The 18,368-nt window shown below is 42.6% G+C and overlaps 1 protein-coding gene and 1 non-coding gene across 17 annotated transcripts in view; both read right to left on the bottom strand.

Moving 5' to 3' along the window:
- The window catches only part of Kcnma1 (potassium calcium-activated channel subfamily M alpha 1), a 720,864-nt gene that overhangs the window by 303,535 nt on the left and 398,961 nt on the right, over window positions 1-18,368 (bottom strand). The gene's annotated exons all lie outside the window — the stretch shown is intronic.
- LOC148120093 (U1 spliceosomal RNA) lies at window positions 18,147-18,308 on the bottom strand. Its single transcript, XR_015734656.1, has one exon. It is a non-coding gene; the product is annotated as a U1 spliceosomal RNA (small nuclear RNA).

Consider the following 18,368-nt stretch of genomic DNA (forward strand, 5'->3'; position numbering starts at 1 on the left):
AATTTAGATTGCCATTCTGACGAGGCATGCCCACATCAGAAAAGGCTTTGGGTGAACATGCAATGCCGATCATGGGTGGAAGGGTTAAGAACAGAATAGAATGGCACCAGCTCTAACTCTGACAGCAGCAATCTGGCCAAGCCTAACCCATTCCTAGCTAATGAGTAACTAGGTAAGTAGAGCTTGTAATCCTTGTATCTGATGGACTTTTCATTCCTAGGCTCCCACAGTCTATACAGATTGGGTGTGATACTGAAGCCTTGGGGACATTTAATGTCTTGACCAGGAATCTAAGCTTGAGGATCTTTTCAAAGATCCCCACTAAGAAGTTCCTTCTGTTGGGACATGTGCAGTACAGGGCAAGGCTGAAAATTAACTTCTTGAAAGCATTTGCTTAGCATGCAGTTGTCTCCAAAGGAAATAAGACACTCTGGATGGAAAATGGATCCCATTTTACATATCCTAAACAATACATTTTCCTGTGAATAGGCTTCAGTATGATGATTCGATAGGTAGAACTTTTTGGACTTGGCTTTGGAATTTGTCAAAGCACAAGGCAAGGGTTTTCCTTCTAAAGGCCACTCTTTGGAATCTTGTGTCATCTCGAAGTAGGAAATGCGGATATTTCTCCCAACCCTCCACACTTCTCCTCATATCCCCAAATGCTATTCTCCTATCTCCTGCCTACGGCTGCCCAATTTCATAAGGCTATTTCTTCCAGACTCCGGTAGTCAGACTCTGGCCTTCATAGGCCTTGGCTCCAGTTCCTGATTCACTACTTTGGATTAGGGGTCTAACACTGGGCTTTTCTCCCAGGCTCCCAAATTCTGCTGATGCTGTTGTTCAGGGACCCCACTTTGATAACCATGACTTCTGAAGACTTTCCTAGCAACTGAACATTAATTACAGGTACCATTGCTTAAGAAAACTCCCATCCAGACCTGAACAGAGATGATTATTAAGAGTTTGAGCCTGTCCTCAGACCACCAGCTACATACCACTTAACTAATTGCAAAGATCAAGGCTTGAACAGATATTTTCAGTTTCAGATATGGAAAAGAACAGGGGTATGATTACAATACCACCTTACATGCTTCAACAGTGGACATTCCAATTAACAATCGGAGAGTACCCGCTGAGTACGTTCTCAGTCCTAGATTAAAAGGGAAAAATGACAAAGTCTAGATGAGGAGGGGTGAAGGGGATGGAGCTTTACAGGAAATAAGGAAATGCTAAGCAGCTTAGGAACACAGCAAGCATTTGGAATGATAGAATAGGGAAGGGACTGGTAGGGAAACAAAGTAGCACTTGGTGCAACAACTCCTAACATTCAGATTCTCCCCACTCTTGAAGGCTAGTTCCTTTTAAAATTGAATGGAGCCGTCTCAAGCCCCACCAGGATTAAGGACCACCAGAGTTCAGATTCAAGGCACTGCAGACACGAATCAATTCAATAAGCTTAATGATAGCAGACTCTCCTCATGCACCTCCCATCTGCAGAGCTGCTAGATTAATCTAATTAAAAGACGTCATTCATGGAGCATTAGGGACCTTTCTGTTTCAAATACCAACTCGGAGCCAGTTGTGAAGAAACTCCAAAACCCACTTCATTCTAAAGTTCTACAGTTTTTTTGTTTTGGTTGCTACCACAAGCTGATGACTTTGTTCCTTCAGGAATGAGACCCAAATATTGTCAACTCTAAATCTGTGTTTGTGGTGGTGTGACTTATTCAAGTGCTCTTGTCCTTTTGTGTTCTAACTGCAGTAGCCTTCAAGGCCAGCCTAAAAACTTGACTCACCAGATAACTTGTATCCTTGTATATAGATAACCTGTATACAAATAATATGTATCCTTACAGATCTTCCTTCATCTATGAGGGATTTTAAAGTATACCCTTAAAAAACAATTTACTCATTTTTATTTTGTCTATGAGTGTTTTGCTTACACATCTATCTGTGTACCATGTGCACTGCCTGTAGAGGCCAGAAGATGGCATCACGTCTCCTGGAACTAGAATCGCAGAAGGTTATTAGCTAGCATTACAGTGCTAGAAATTGGACCCAGGTTCATTGGAAAAGCAGCCAATGCTCCTAACCACTGAGCTAACTCTCAAGCCCCTCGCAGGTGAATTTCTATAGCTCTGGGATTGGGAAGTGCCTCATTCAGTTCATGTTCAAGTCTTCATTTCAACTGTATACCATTTACACATACTAATGAATTTAACCCTCTCAAGAGGATTACATAAAATATTTATTTGTTAAAATCTTTGATTTACAAACAGACTCAGGGACTTCAATATCTGTTCAAGTTCATATTACTGAGCAGTTGAGTTGGGATGTGAATCAAGTAGCCGTATTATAATCTCACATGACCTTTTCAATGCAATGTTATCTCCTTGGAAAGGGAGATGTGTAAGACACAGTGTTCAATATCAACTGAGCATCCCAAGAGGCTCATACAAAAGCAAGGGGGTAGATTGATGGAATGCTGAGGTTAAACTACCCTAGCAAGACTTCATGTATTTGTCAGCTTGTCTGGGAATATCCAGAGGAGCTGACTTACTTAAACTATGTCCAATATTGTTCTGTCAAGGTGGGCATATGGAAAATTAATCATCTCAAGAAGTTCTCCCTGGGTTTCCAGTGTTTCTGGAAACAAATATATTCTACCTGTAGAGATAATGCCATTCACTTACATACTTATATAAGACGAGTTTCCAGTTATCCTCCTGAAAACTTACGCAATTCATAGTCAATCTCTCTCTTTCTCTCTCTCAAACATATATGCCTAAAACCCCCAAAGAGGCAGGAAGATCAATAGTTGAAGGCCATCTTTGGGAACTAAGTGAGCTAGATAATTTGTTGGGCTACATGCAACCCTGCCCACCTAAAATAAGCAAAATAAATACAGTAGAAACTGATAATATTTGAACCCTTAAATAACTCCTTTCTAACTATGGACTGGGGATTAATAAACTTTCCACACCATTTCATCCAATCAAAGCAATAGGAAAGATGACATCATTTAGGCCATAGATTCTATAGAACTCATCTTCAGCCAATGGGCAGTATTGATCTCACCAATGTAAAGTTTTTCTTGCTAACATCTGAATGTACTGGTCAAAATATGTGCTTCACTTTACTTGTGAGGGTGATATGTTCCTGAATATTTAAGAATAAAGTAAGTCTTTGCAGTACACCCAGGTCTGTAAGTCACTGTTATCCTAGCAACTTTGGGTCCCAATGTCTTGTGAACTCATAACAATAACGGAATTACTATGAGTGACAAGATGCTAATTAATCATTGAAATGGCTTGAATCTGTTTGTGGACCATTGCCTTCTTAACTGGATAGCATCACAGGTCCTGAACAACTCAACTTATATCTGTCTTTGTATCTCTTTACTTTTCGTAACACCCCCTCTTGAGCACCTGATTAGAGTTATGCTCTGAAGAGTTTATCTTTGGGGGTTTGAGAGATGACTTAAGCAATTAGCCGCACTTGTTGCTCTCACAGAAGACAGTGGTTCGGTTCCCAGAACCCACACGGTGCCTAACACCTGCCTGTAACTCCAGTTGCAGAGGATCCAAGTCCTCCTCTGCTCTTCACTAGCTCTGCATGCATGCATGCATGCGGTACACAGACATACACGCAGTCAAAACACCCAGACACATAAAGTAAAAGTAAATAAGTCTAAAACACCAAAAAGTTTATTTTTACAGTACCAGGGTGGGACGATACATTCAATAAGTACCGTAGTTTTATATTCTTATTTAACACCGCATCAAGTCTCTTCTGTCCACCTGTATTAGGACTTTACCTAAGAACATCTTTAAGATAGATGTCTCCCAGGTCACTGTCTTTGACAGGTGGACTGGTTAATGATTGATCAAGGCTAATGGAAATGACATCAGATAGGCTCTTTGTTTAATCTTAAAGCATTTTTCTTAGACACTACACTTGCTTTACATTTTTTCCTAAAGAATATCGCACTTGCTTCAATGTACACAGAAGACACTCTTTGTCACTCTGTAGTATTGATCTACCATGATGTCAAGCCCACTTGTTAAATGGTTTTATCGGGAAGTCCTTAGCTATGGTTAGTGTCGATAATTTATTCATCTTCCTGACAACAGCTTTTAATTATGCCAGTGCTCAGATGAAAAGATGGGATTCAATGGCAATAAACACATAGATCATCTGAACTGTGCTGAGATGAACAGGCAGTACGGAGGGGTGACATGGGAACCCTCGCTGCTCTGTCGAGTCCTTCTGTGCTCTGTAATCTTCAGCTCTGAACAACAATGACAGCAGTGGATCTCGTGGTACAGGGTGTCTACCTGAGTAATTAGTCCTAAGAATAAAGCATTCTTCTGAGAGACAAAGAAAATGACACAGATTGCTGATGAAGCGACAAAACATGTCAGTTCCTTACAAGCTAGATTTCTCAATGAAATTCACAGATAACATGTTATCCCAAATCTCTGGTGGAAAGAGTCTTGCTACTTTCTCTTTATGAAAGAATGCAATGTCTGTGCTGGTTAGTGTTTGTCAGTGTGATACAAATATAGACATATTTGGGAAGAGAATCTCAATCGAGGCTTAGCCTTCACCAGATTGGCCTATGGCTATGTCATGAGGCATTTTCTAAATTATTAATTGTGTAGGAAAACCCAACCCACGTGGGCAGTACCATCCCAGGTGGGCCTGGCCTATATAAGAAAGCTAAAGCAAGTCAGTAGGCTGTATCCCTCTCTAGTCTCTTTTAGTTCTTGCTTCCAGGTTCCGGCTTGGACTCCTGTCCTGAATTCCCTTCATGATGAATTATAATCCTAAATTTGGGGGGGGGGGGAGACACCTTTTCTCTCCAAGCTTAATTTTGGTTGGCAACAAAAAAGAAACCTAGAGCAGTATCTTATCTGTGTTTATAGTAACCCCATTCTATATGTAAATGCACCTGAATATTTTAAAGGCAAAACATGTGAATTACAAGTCAACCTCTTCACCAATGGGCAGATGACTCCAAATCCTAGTTCTACGGCCTATGAGCTGTGCTGTGTCCTATGACCTGTATTCTGTCGTTGAAGCAACATGACCTCTCCAAGTCTTGGTTTTCTTGTCTGTAAACTGGGGATAAGAAGGCAAAATGTCAAGGCTTATGTAAGAAGAAATGCCTATGCATTCAATCAATAACACTTCTATTTAGAGCTAAGTAACGGTGGCAATGACAACAGCAACTGTCAATGGAAAATGCCCCAAAGGCAATGAAAACTGAGAGGATTAGTAATCTCTATGCTCCGTTTCCCCTCTTATGCCTGCATTGCAGAATCCTTATAAAATACTCTGATATGATCCACAGACTCTCTGGATATGCAGTAAGCTCTTAATTGGAGAACTCACTATCACACAGTAAGAGCCTATATGTCAGAATGTTAATTTTGGATAAAATTCAAAAACTGAAATTAGGAAAAAGATATTCCCAGAAAGACAGTCAGACTGTGTCATAAATACTAAATAATTAACCAAGATTTCTTAACAGTGAAAGCCCAGTGTCACTTTAATGAGTAGTTCGTGGGAGGCTGGCCACTCTTCCTCCCAGATCTTCGGTTCCATTTGCCCTGCTGACTCGTGTGAACGTGGAGGAGAAGCAAAGGAATGAACCGGCCAAACACTCCGTAAACACTCTCCTCTAGCTGCACTCACCATAAATGTATGCTTTCACTGTTGGAATCCTGGAATGATGTCCGAGACAACCTACTCACTAATGCTTATTTTCTCTTGCTTGACTACAGACTACAATTATTTCAATCACAGTTGTTACCAGTGGAATTGGTGTTCATATTTGCCAGCAACTTTTATGTAATAAGTCAGAGTTAAGCTATTACATAAAAACAGAGTCTTGCCAAGTAAGGGCTGCTTGCTGTGATTTTTACCAAATTGACAGTGAAACCACAATAGATGCACTCTGGTCACCGATCTCTCTACCCCTGTGCACTATAGCCATCGCCCCCTATCTAGAAGAAGAGAGATATAAAATAGATTATTTAGTTAGTACTAAGTGAATCGTCACTCAGATGCATATTCCAGGTATGGATGGCAAGTCCTTCAAGGACAGAGCTCAAGACCTATGTGGGTATGGGTAGCGGAGACAAAAAAGGCAATGTGCACATACATGTCCAGAGTCCTGCAGCACAGACCTATGTCCTGCCCCAATGCCAATCCCACCTTTGGTCTATCCAGAAAATGGATAGCGTAGGGAAACAGAGGCCAGAGAAAAATCCCAAAGAGTTGGGAACTCAGACACATAGCCTGGCATGTGGTGAGTGGGTTAAATAAGACACTGGCTGCTGAGACTACGCTTCCTCTTACACCTGCCTTGGACAAGGGGTACCTTGACCAGAGCAAGAGGAGTCATCAAAGCACTGTGCTTTCTGTCCCAATGGCTTCTCTCTGGACAGTGTCCCACGTGTATTAAATAAAGGTTCACAGACAATCATCTCTGAACAGTGATGACCAACAGGCAGCCACATGGATACATTGGTAAGCAATGCCCTGGGGTCAACATTCACGAAGAAAGCAGTCTAGACAAAAAAGAAGCTCAAGAGTTGGGTATCAATGCTTCTCAAATAAGCTCTCACACTCATATAGGAAGTGGAAGAGGCTGTGGAAGGAAAACATGACCCCTCTACATGTCAAAAGCAGCACAGGAGGGTGAGTCTGCTGGTGTGCTGGAAATTCATCACATAGTAAGCTTTCAAATGACTGTGACTTCCAGCTGCTATTATAAGCAGTGGTTAAAACAACTCTTCTCTGTGAGCCTTCTCCAGATTGTAGACTCCGACACATAGAGACCACTCACTGGTTGCTACTTAGGTCCCATCCCTGTGCCCTTGGGATGTTGCCTTTGGCACTGCCACCTCACTCTGAGTTTACCTGCAAGGATTTAGAGTAGAAAGCTCAAATAACTAACCCCACAGCTTCAATTCTAATACTTCTCAACCATACGTCCACTTGAGTAGTCTACTCAAGGTATACACCAACAAAGACCTTCAGTGGCTGAGGCTCTGCCTAGTGCTAATGTTAGGAGTCCTGGCAGCATCAGGCAACAGCAGTTCCCTTTATCTGCTGCCTTTCCTTGAAAAATAAAAAGCAATAACCAGTAACACGCACATTCAGCCTGGGATGAATTTTGTTGACGCTAATGGCTGGCGAGAGCTCTGTTTGTGGTATCCTGGGGTTGTTTTGTTACTGGGGATTTTTTAAGGCCCTGGGAGAGACATGGCACCAGTCTTTCTGACATCTAGCACAGAAGACAATTATACCTTTACTACACATGGCAATAAAATCACTATGTGTTAGCTCTGTCTCTGGCTGACAGCAGAGGCATGGATGTTTTGTTAAAGTATCCCTATTTGGGAGCTTTTCACAGAGCCCACAACATCACAGCCAAAAAGGACAAATCTGAGATATTGCTGATCAGTATCCATGAATCTTCTGAGCATAGGGAAGGAACAGTAATTTCTTAGGAATGTCATAAAGCAACCTGGGCAGTAGAGACCAAGAAAACTATGGGAGATCAGTAGGACAAGTTACTTTCGGAATCAAAGAGTCCTCATTAATAGGGCCAGGAGGATTTTTTAGCAAACCCTATACTTATACAATAATATCCCCAAGTATATGTTCTTTTTTATCTATTTCATGAAATTAATGTCTTGGTTTTGGGAATAATTCTTTCCCTTTATATGTTTTTCTTTCCCTCTTGCTGCTGGTTCAGAGTGCAAGTCATTTATGTATCAACATCCAGCTTATCTCTTGAGGCCGCAGAAATAACTCTTACCGCTGTTTCAGTGATGTGCACTCGGCTTCTGGATCTAAATTCAGAGAGGAGTATTCTGAACTGAAAGCAGCAAGCTTCTTCCTGCTGCTCCTCCTTGTCATGCTATGGCTGCCTCTCAATTCTCTCTGGAGTTGTTTTCTACATCTCTTTGAAAGCACAGCAGTGTGGTCTGGGGGGGTGGGGTGCCCCAGAGCTACCTTCTTAGGACTGTCTCCCTTGCCCCCTGAATGGATCCTCTCATCCCCACTCTGCCTCACTGCAGCCACCCCATCACTGTGGCAGGAAGCAGGGCGTATTTCCAGGAACAAAGAGAACTGTTTCCTTTTGGAAGAGCCTCTCAGGGAGACTCAAATGCCTCCTTTTCTGGAGCCCTGGATAAAAGCTCCCCTAATGGTGAGCACTTCAACCCCTGGAACTGAATCACTACATGCATGGGCTGCCCTCTACTTCCACCAGGCTCCTTTCAGAAAGAAAAATATACTCACTCAAAGGACTCTGTAGTGGTTACCTTAAGAACATGTTTGAAAGTCTAAGCAAAGTCTGCTTCAGTGGGTGAATAGGACATGTCTAATAGAATGGGAAGAAATGGTGGGTACAAGGGGCTTGACTCTACTAAGTCCCCAGATATAAGAAAATGGAAATCCAAAGAGGAAAGGGGAGGCAAGAGGTTTTCGGCTTTGTTTTACTCTGACTGTTGAATTGCATCATTTTAGTCTAAGTATGCTTGCGAGCTATTACTATGTTGCTTTTCCCTTCCACGGTGGGATCATCAGAGCTGGTTAACACTCCAGCTTTCTTTTCCCGGCATCCACAGTCGGGTTTTCTGCAACTTAAAATACCTACTTAGGTGAAATAACTCCAGCCACAGACCCACCAAGATCCTGGCAGTTATAGATTACAAAAGTCCATCCTTAGACTACAAGACAGAAAAATAAGGTGGACATTGGATAATAAAAATTTTTAAAAAAAGAATTAAAAGTGCTTCTAAAGAAAGCCATCACTATCCCTATGGTAAAAGATGCAATGCAACAGGGAGAGAAAATGATCCCAGTTATTAATCAACAAAGTTGAATACAGTGCCAATGTGCTTCGGTGAATATAAATATCCTCAATCGTACTATCTTTTTATATATTTTCAAGTTGAATTAGTGGTATTGCTAGATACAATGAGCTATGTGAAAGGCAAATAATTATATTTCTTGGGGGAATTTATCTTATAAGGTGGTGTTTATTAAGTCTATTTATTTATTAGATTTAAACAAAACAAAATATAGAAAACATTGTTCAGGAAGTCATGAGAAGAGGTGGGACCCTTGGGCCCTGTGAGCACATCCTTACTGAGTTGGGAAGACACAGAACTGACCATTGGCTAAGCTGTTACTTAGAAATGGGCCTTATATTCTAAATCCCTGATCATGAGCTTTGCACTCAACACCAGCCTAACACGAGACTCTGTCATCTCTTTTCCAGTGCTCCACTCTTGAATTTTTATGAGATAGAGTGGTTCTGGGAAAATACCAACAAATTGGAGGCCCACAAGGATTTCCAGGAGCAATCATATATTCCAAATCTTCAGTGTATCTGAATGCTCCCTGCTGTAATTCCATGCATGCGTCCAGTGCTTGCTACATTCAGAGCTACCAAGAAAAGCATGTCGCATGCATGGGCAGTGCAGGAGAAGGATCTAGTTAGTTAACCTGGAGGCAACAACCAAAAGGGTGAGGTTGCAGCATGCAATGAAAACCACACTTGGCCTTGGCTGCCATGCAGAAAAGACCTACATCAAAGAGTCTGCTGTGCGGCTCCTGGGTGAGAGTCGACATGAGAGAGGTGAGATACTTCAGCAATGACAGACATGGGCAGAAAAGGTTCAAACCACTATAAACAGAACACCATACAGAGCACCGGCATTTCACACGAGGAGAGGCAGCTTTGGGGCCCAGAGGCGGGAGACAGGAAAGGAACACAGACTGTCCTCAGATTCGACTGGTTCCTTGGGCAGCCCTCCACACACACGTGTTTTTACACAGTGTCTTTTGATTTGACAGGTAATCTGGTGACATATGTTATAATTGTTTAGATGTTTTGAATATTTGGGAAGAGCAAAGTATTGGTGACATGAAGATTCACACCATGATTTCCTGTTGGGACAGTTTATTTGAAAAGCAGGGCTGAGGTTGGGTAGATAAATGAGAGGCAGTTAAGCACCAATACCCTTTGAATCGTGGTTTTAGAGTTCATGGCAAACCTCCAGGCAGAACAAAATGTTGAGAACCCAAAGCTTGTGAAAGGCAATATCACCCCTAAAAGTCACCTACCCCCCTTAACTTCAAACCACTGCCAATGAAGCCATTTTATTTTCTTCACCATATTCAGGGAATGGAACCTTAGATAGAGGGGAGATGACTTGATATATTATTTTAATTAAAAGTGACTGATCAGCAAGCAAGTGAACACTTGAAACATTTAGGATCTTCTCTGTCTCAGTCTCTGTCTCTCCATCTCTGTCTCTGTGTCTCCATCTCTGTTATCTCTCTGTGTATATATCTGTGCACTCTTTGCTGCGGAGGCCAGAGGACCACCTTGGGTGCTGCCCTCCAAAAACTATTCACTTTTTGAGACAAGGTCTCTCTCTCGTCTGCAACTCAGCTAGTAGTATTGCTGACTGGCTAGTGAACCCCAGGATCCACCTGCTTCCCTGCTCCCTGTACTGGGATTTTAAACACGACACCAAGCCCATTTTTAAAATGTTGGTTCACGGCGATCATTTTCAAGGCATGCACTTTCTTTGAAGAATGAAAGCAGCACGGACTGGGGAGGGGCATCAACTCCCTTCAAATGTCAACACCACAACAGCTAGCCGACAGTGCGGACTAAGAAGCTGCCTGCCCCACAGACGCATGCTCTTGGTTGGCTCTGCTTGTTCTGCTTTCTGTGACCGCAAACACAGCTCCTGTAGGTCTGTGCTGTCATGCAATTCTCTCCCATAGCTTTCCATCTGGAAGAAGGGGGAGAAATCAAGTGTACTGTTCGTAAATCACTCCTTTTAATATGCTTTCTCAGGGCTCATAGCTAGTGTGGGCCATGATGGCCGCTGTGACAAGGACTTGGGCATCCTGTGAACAAAAGGACATAGTACCCAGCTGTCACACTCACGGAGAGCAGAGCACCCTCTAGGACCTGATCTCCATCAGAACATAAAGATGAATATGGCCAGACAGGACACATGGTACTACTCATTGAACAGATAGCTCCAGAGTTCTTTAGCGACAGGTGCTCTACTCATTAGAAGGACACAAATTTCAGTGAGACACAGCTGCTGGTCCAGGATAATATATCCAAGAGACGTTTGCTTCAAAGTTCTACCAAGAGGTAGTTCTACCTTCTGACTAGAGGCAAGCTGTGCATCCCACTGGACTCCAAAGTCCTCACTAACATGTAACTACTACCCATCAGGGATGTTGAGAAAAATGAACGAGGAAATGTTAGTGATCAGCTCCACGGAATTCTCTGTCAGCAACATCTACTGTGACCTCTAACACCCAAATCCAGGAAAGAAACCAGAGGTTGAGGGAATGAGCGGACAGTCTCTGGGTGAGCTGAGACAGATGTGGAGTAATGAGTAGACACGGATCTGAAGGAGATGGTGGTGAGGGTACAGGTGTGGAGGGCTCAGGATGGGCAGAGATTTGTGTATACAATAGGACACAAAGATTTATACTATTCTGGAGCCAGATAGCTTACCTGACTGGTAAGAACTAAGGAGAGACAGAAGATGGTGAAGTAGCTGGGTGCCTAGTAATATGCCTAGTCTCCATCCTAGAGAAAGCTGGAAGCTGACAGAAACTTAAATGTAGAGGAATGGCAACATTAGCCTTGTCTGGCACTGAGTTAACTCTGGGGCAACATAGAGCAGGAAGAATTTAAGAATAGAGAAGAGAGGTCAATTTATCAAATTATCCTAGAGGAAAGAAGTCATTTATGCAAATCTTTGCTAAAATTAATATGGGTGAATATTTGCCTGCAGGTGTGTGTGTGTGTGTGTGTGTGTGTGTGTGTGTGTGTGTGTGCGCACTAGGTCCAAGCCTGGTAGCTGAGAAGGCTAGAAGAAGGTATCAGATCCCAGAACTGGAGTTACAGACAGTTGTAAGCTGCCGTGTGCATGCTAGAAGCCAAATCCAGGTCCTCTGCAAGAGCAGCCAGCGCTATTCACCTCTAAATCATCCCTTCAGCCCCAAACTATGCAAATCCAAAGACGAAATTCCTCCCTGCAGGGCAACTAGGGCCACCTTGGGGAGTGACTTTCTTTCAGAGACTGGTGCTGTCAGGATTTCTTTAGGGACCACTCATGATACCATCAAAGCAGTTACCTGAATCACAATGGCCCTCCATGTCTACTTCCAGGGTCTTTGTGTCAAAAGGAAACGAAAGCACGTGACTCTTTATCTTTTGAAAGAAACTACCTTCCTGGGAGGATTCTACAAAAGCATTGTGAAACCCGCCGTAGAACAGCATCCAAGGTAGGCATGCTTCTACCCTCTGAATGGGGCAGCTGTAGAGACACAGTTCCTACAATGACAGGTACACTACACGTGGTCATACTTAGGCAGATAAGGGAGGTTAAGGCTAGTACTTTCTCTGCTTCCGTAGCTCACTTCCAAAAGGACTTGGTAACATCCCCAGAGCCATCAGTGGCAGTGGCACTCAGAGCACAGACACCAACTGGTAATCACAACCCTGGCCCTTTTGGGGTTTGAACATTTGAGTTCCCTGAAGATGATCTGAACTACATTCTCAGAGAGAGGCTTTCTTTTGGTCAGAAGTGTAAGAAGAAAGGAGATATGCAACATGATGGGCTGGCTTGTTGGGGTATCTGTCCTGCCTGACACCCCACAGCCGGCAAATCCCAGAGAAAATCACACACAGGACTCCATGAGATTATAAACTGATTGGCCCATTAGCTCAGTCTTCTTATTAACTAATTCTTATGTCTTACAGTAACCCATAATTCTTATCTGTGTTAGCCATGTGGCTCAGTACCTTTTCCAGTGGGGCAGGTTACATCTTGCTTCTCTGTGGTCTGGGCAAGAATGGCGGAGGGAGTTTCCTGCTTCCCAGAATACTCCCAGTCTCTTTGCTCCACCTCTACTTCCTGTCTGGCTTTCCCGCCTGTACTGCCTGCCTGACCAATCAGCGTTTATTTAAAATATGATTGACAGAATACAGACAATTCTGCCGCACCAGGGATATTTCCAGAGAGCACTTTCTTTTTAAAGAGCAACCAAGAATGCTTATGCCCATGTAAGCTCACCTTTCAAGTACAACCACAGTGGGAACTCTACCCCCTCAGCTCTTGAAGTTTAAGCAGGAGAGCACCGCCATGTGATCATGCTACCTGAATGGATTTACCTTGGTCCCAAGTCCCTCAACCTGTGGCCTTAGGGAGAAGAGTCATGCCCTGAATTTAACCATGGAAAACAACTGAGATTCCCTATAGACATGCCCACTGTGGTTGCTTAGTAGCCATTCAACCAGCGATTGCTCAAAGTGAAGAAATAGTGTTGGAAGTTTTGTTAGGGTCTTTTGTCTTTGCCACCCCCACCATCCAGGACTCTGTATCAGATCTTAAGTTGAAAAGATCCAACCTTTATAGCTGTTATCTCTAAATAATGCGGGATTCCCCTCTATATGCTGTGAACATGTTTTATCACCATTAGCTAAGAAGGAAGCTGTTTTGGCCTATGGCAGGGCAGAAAAAAGCCAGGCAGAAAATTCAAACAGAGATATTAAGAGAGAGTAGACAAAGTTAGGGAGACACCATGTAGCTGCTGAAAAAAAAAAAAAAAAAACATAGAGACCTTACTGGTAGACCACAACCTCATGGTAATACACAAATGAGTAGAAATGGGTTAAGATGTAAGAGTTAGCTAGGAATAACCTAACCTATAGGCCAAACAGCTTTATAATTAATATAGTTTCTGTGTGGTTATTTGGGTCTAGGTGGTCGTGAAACAAATGAGCAGTCTCCTTCTACATCTAAAGGATGAAGGAGGAAATCCCTCCAGGTCTGTGAAGAGTAGAAATTATCCTGTGTAACCTGATACCTCTTCCTTTCTCTCCCAACCAAATAAAAATAAGAAAACCCAACAAAGGCTGTTCCTCCTCTCTGCTGGCCCCAGTAGACAAACTCACGCACAGCCGGAAAATGGAACAGTATACAGCAACATCATCAGTATTGTCATCTTCCCCAAGTGACAATGGTACTCATGGGATAGAAATGGAAACTTGCAAAGACTAGTATAGGCCCCTGCCTGCGTGCCCCAGCAACACCATCAACAGGAACAGCTCAGGCTTTGCTTCTCCAGCAGTTCCACTGTGAAAGGAAGGAGTGCCACACACCCACATTTGTTAGGAAACCCAAGGGAGCATATATTAAGGAGACATCGTTCATTATTTAGTAGACAACACCTTCATATTTAGAGAAACAGGAATCAGAAAGGGTTCAAGGACATTTTTATTATGTATGGTTTGGTAAAGAAACAAAGCAAAAATAGGTGCTTTTAAACTTAAAACCTATAATCCAATATCTAAAAGTAGTTGTCTGAATAACAATCCTTTTGTTGTTGTTGAATTTTAAATAACGCTTTGGAATTTGCACCATTTCCAAATCCACTAATGTGACTTCATACAAACTTTATAGTGTATCTTTTTCAAAGTTGTTTCTCTTTTTCAAATTCAGTTTCTCACAAGAGAGCCACTTGGTGCTGCCAGGAGAATTCTGTTTGTTGACTAAGGAGTTGGTGGCACAAATTAACTAGGGACGAAACACCATCAATCTATATGGTAAACAGAACAAAGCAAAATAAGAAGACAGCTGGCAAACCCCCTCACATTCACAGCGTGTGCCCCAGCTTCCTAGTGTATGTACGGAACAGCTATGTAACAGAATTATTGGACATGGGGGTGGTGCACGCCAAAATGCTATGCAGGTTTTGTGATTCTCTTGTGGGTAGTAAGCTACTGTAAAATAAAATTATCATCCAGCAAATTTACTCTTGCAGACACAGGTTCAGTTTCCAGCTTGAGTTACAACCACTGAGCTGAGTTTTCACAACCAGATGTATTGCCTTTGAAAGGTGCCAGCACAGGAGCCAAACAGAGGCAAGGCAGCCACCAGTCCTTAGTAGGTGTAAATTTTTGCAGCTTGCTAATTCTCTGGGATCCCTCTCTTAGTCAGTGGTTAAGACAATCTTTTAAAAAGTAGTTGTAACATGGAAGTTCAACAGCAGAAGTTTCCTAACTCTTAGGGAAATGCTTTAAATGAGCAAATTGTTTGGTGCCAGATCAAGCTGTGCTGGCTGATTATCATTTAAACAGAGAAAAGTGGAAGCTCCAGGCTTTTGAAAGTAGGTGACTTTATAGGCGGCCAGCAGCAGTGGCACCTGTCCTGTCTTCAGGAAGGCCCTGGGTCATTGACCACCGCTTCACTTCAAGGAGCACGTGGGCTTTGCACGTTTCTCTGTTTTCCCTTCGTCTCTCACAGAAAGATGAAAACCGTGGCCTTGTTCTTTGTGGATTCATCCTCATGACTTCATATTTGGCCTTGACATTACCTCCAACAGTAATGGGCAGACCAAGTGTAGACAGAGAAGATGCGGCCCACGGGCAATGGTGGGAGGTGTTGTGAGATGCCTATATTCGAAACTTTGCCTGTCTCTCCTTCTACCTTGCTGCTTATATGAGATTCCACGAGTGACCTTCCTTGTCAGAGCCTTTTCCGATTCTCCTCCTGGGAGTAGATCTTCTTATCTTCTTGCATCTTAGGTATGTGTCAGTTTTTGGCTTCTAAGTTGGGGTGAGTATTGAACTTTAGGCAAGGAAAAAGATAAACCTGAATAGCAAGCATAAGGGTAGCTTTGTGTGGGACTGACAGTCAATGTTCAGTTCCGTGCTGGCAGGCATCTGCTTCCCTGAGGAAATGACTATGGTTTCTTCACCCTAGGAGTTACCTTAGCGTAGTATGTTAATGGCTTTGTTTATTGAGAGCCGATTTTGTATTGAGAGATTATCTCTTAAGAATCCATGTGGTAAGTAAATGATGCTTTTACTTAAATTAATGTGTTTTTGAGGCAGAAGATGCTGGCATGCATCTCTGTAGCTTGCAACAGGAGCTCAATACAGGCTTTCTAAAGAAACCAGCTGACTGATTTTCAATAGGCCTGCTCTTTAAGCCATGAATAGACATTATATTGGCTCTTCAATACACTAAAGTCAAACAGGGAAGGACAGATATTTTTAAACTGTGTTTTGCCTACATGTATACCTGTGCACTCTGCTTGTGCAGTGCCTGTGGAGGCCGGAAGAGGGCGTGATGATCCAGCGGAGCTGAGCTCCTCTAGGGGAGCTTGAGTTACACACAGCCCGTGGAGGCCGTCCTGCATCCTCCTCTCATCTAGAATTCACTGAGCCCTTCTCTGAGTTTTTCCTCTTGCCATCTGAGATTCTTTCCCAGCATTCATCACTGACATACGATAATCTGTGTGTATTTGTCTCTCCCTTCTCTATTGCATCTGTAGCCCTCTGATCAGGGTGTAGGAGGCAATACAGTAGTCCCCAAATAAGGGTTTAAAGTCAAGGAGAGAAATGAAAGGACAGAGGGAGAAAATTGGAAGACCTTAGAAAGCAGACCATAATCCATGAGGTGCTAAACTCAGTCAAGAAATCCCAAATCTTCCAAAGTGGTTTTCAAGTAGAATCATGAATAGATTAAACCTGAGTTATGTGATGTCTGCATTACCCACATTAATAACCACCCCAGAGGATGTGGTAACCTCAAGAGACTGAATTATGGACATCTCCCATGTCCCAGGGTAAGTATGGGTTATTTTAACCTATCAGACAACACACTTGAAGCTGAAAGGTGAGAATGACCTTGTAGGTAGAAACATTCACCACCCAAAAAAATCCATCTGTTCTTCCCAGCAAAGAAACCTCAACACACTGAGATGCCTGGGCAGATTTTGAATCCTGTATTAGGAGAGTCTGTTTCAAGGAGTTTGGTATCTGTATCATTATCTGACATAATACTAAATTAATTTCTCTTAAATTAATAGATAACCATTTCTTCTTTGGACAGATATAAACCAGGCAAATTAGGATTAAAGAACACAAAAAGAGACACGCCTCCCTTTTAGTTAAACTACAATTACTTTTTGTGTATCTGTGCTTTAGTTCAGAAAGATAGACCCAAACTTGACAGCAACCACACTGGAAGCATAAGCTAAAACTCTAGAGATGTGCGCACATTAGATGTTAGGAAATCAACTTGGGTCTATCTTACTGATCCACTTCTTCAGGCATCCAGCACAAGAGCCAAGGATCCAAGAAGTAGTGGGAAAATATCTTAGAAAAATAGACATGGCAAAGGATTCAGATGAGGCTTTGGACATGCAGAGTCTCCTTGGGAAAACACCAAGCTTGTTGGATGGAAGCTGACATGCCTACTTATTCAAGTTGAATATGAAGAACTGTAGCCTACAAAAATCTATCAGATCCTATGTATCCTACATAGATGAAGAAAACCCCCAGCAGTTCTCATTACACCAGATGACAGGGGTTCTACTAGGGAACTCAAACACAGAGGCCATTAAATGCTGACTTCTCCATCTCATTTGTACTCTCAAATTGTCACTGATGTTGACGGAGAGTTTCTTTTGGTTCCTACTTTTTCTTTGAGTGTGTGTGTGTGTGTGTGTGTGTGTGTGTGTGTGTGTGTGTGTTTCATGTGTATGAATGTGAGCTCATACAAGTCATAGCACATGCTTAAGGTCAGAAGTCAGCCTCACATGTCAAGTCTCATCTTCTACCCTGTTTGAGACAGGGTCTCTCTGTGGTTTTTCCCCTGCACACATCCGCCTGGCTGGCCTACATACTTCCAGCAATTTTCCTGACTCTTCCTCCCTATTCAGTAAGAACTTTGGGAATACAGATTCTCACACTACAAATTCAAGATTTTGGGCTCTTAGTGTTTGAACCCGGATCTTCATGTTTATGTGGCAATGTCTTTCATTCACTGAGTCATCTCTTTAGAACGTCATCACTTTTCCTAAGTGTCAAATGTATAAATCAGGATTATTTTTTAAAATTACTATAAAGGTTTTGAAGTTCTCACTGGCTCCTGAAATAATGTGCTGTCGATAGGCAATTCTAAAAGGCCTGGTTGTAATTATTGTGAGTAGAGAATTAACAATGTTGACCTTAATTCTTGGATAAAGGAGTCCAACTCAGGAAGTTCTTTTTTTTTTTTTTTCAGGGGAGAGCGCGAACGCAGTCCCCCACTAACAAAAATTATGCAGTCGAGTTTCCCGCATTTGGGGAAATCGCAGGGGTCAACACACCCCAAGTGCAATGGGTGAGCCTCGCCCTGGGAAAACCACCTACGTGATCATGGTATCTCCCCTGCAGGAAGTTCTTAATTATCTTCATTTATCAGGAGCAACAACAAAATGGTATGAACTCGTACACTACTGTT

This window comes from Myodes glareolus, chromosome 12, assembly GCF_982192425.1.
Source record: "Myodes glareolus chromosome 12, mMyoGla1.1, whole genome shotgun sequence".
NCBI classification, from domain to species: Eukaryota; Metazoa; Chordata; class Mammalia; order Rodentia; family Cricetidae; genus Myodes; species Myodes glareolus.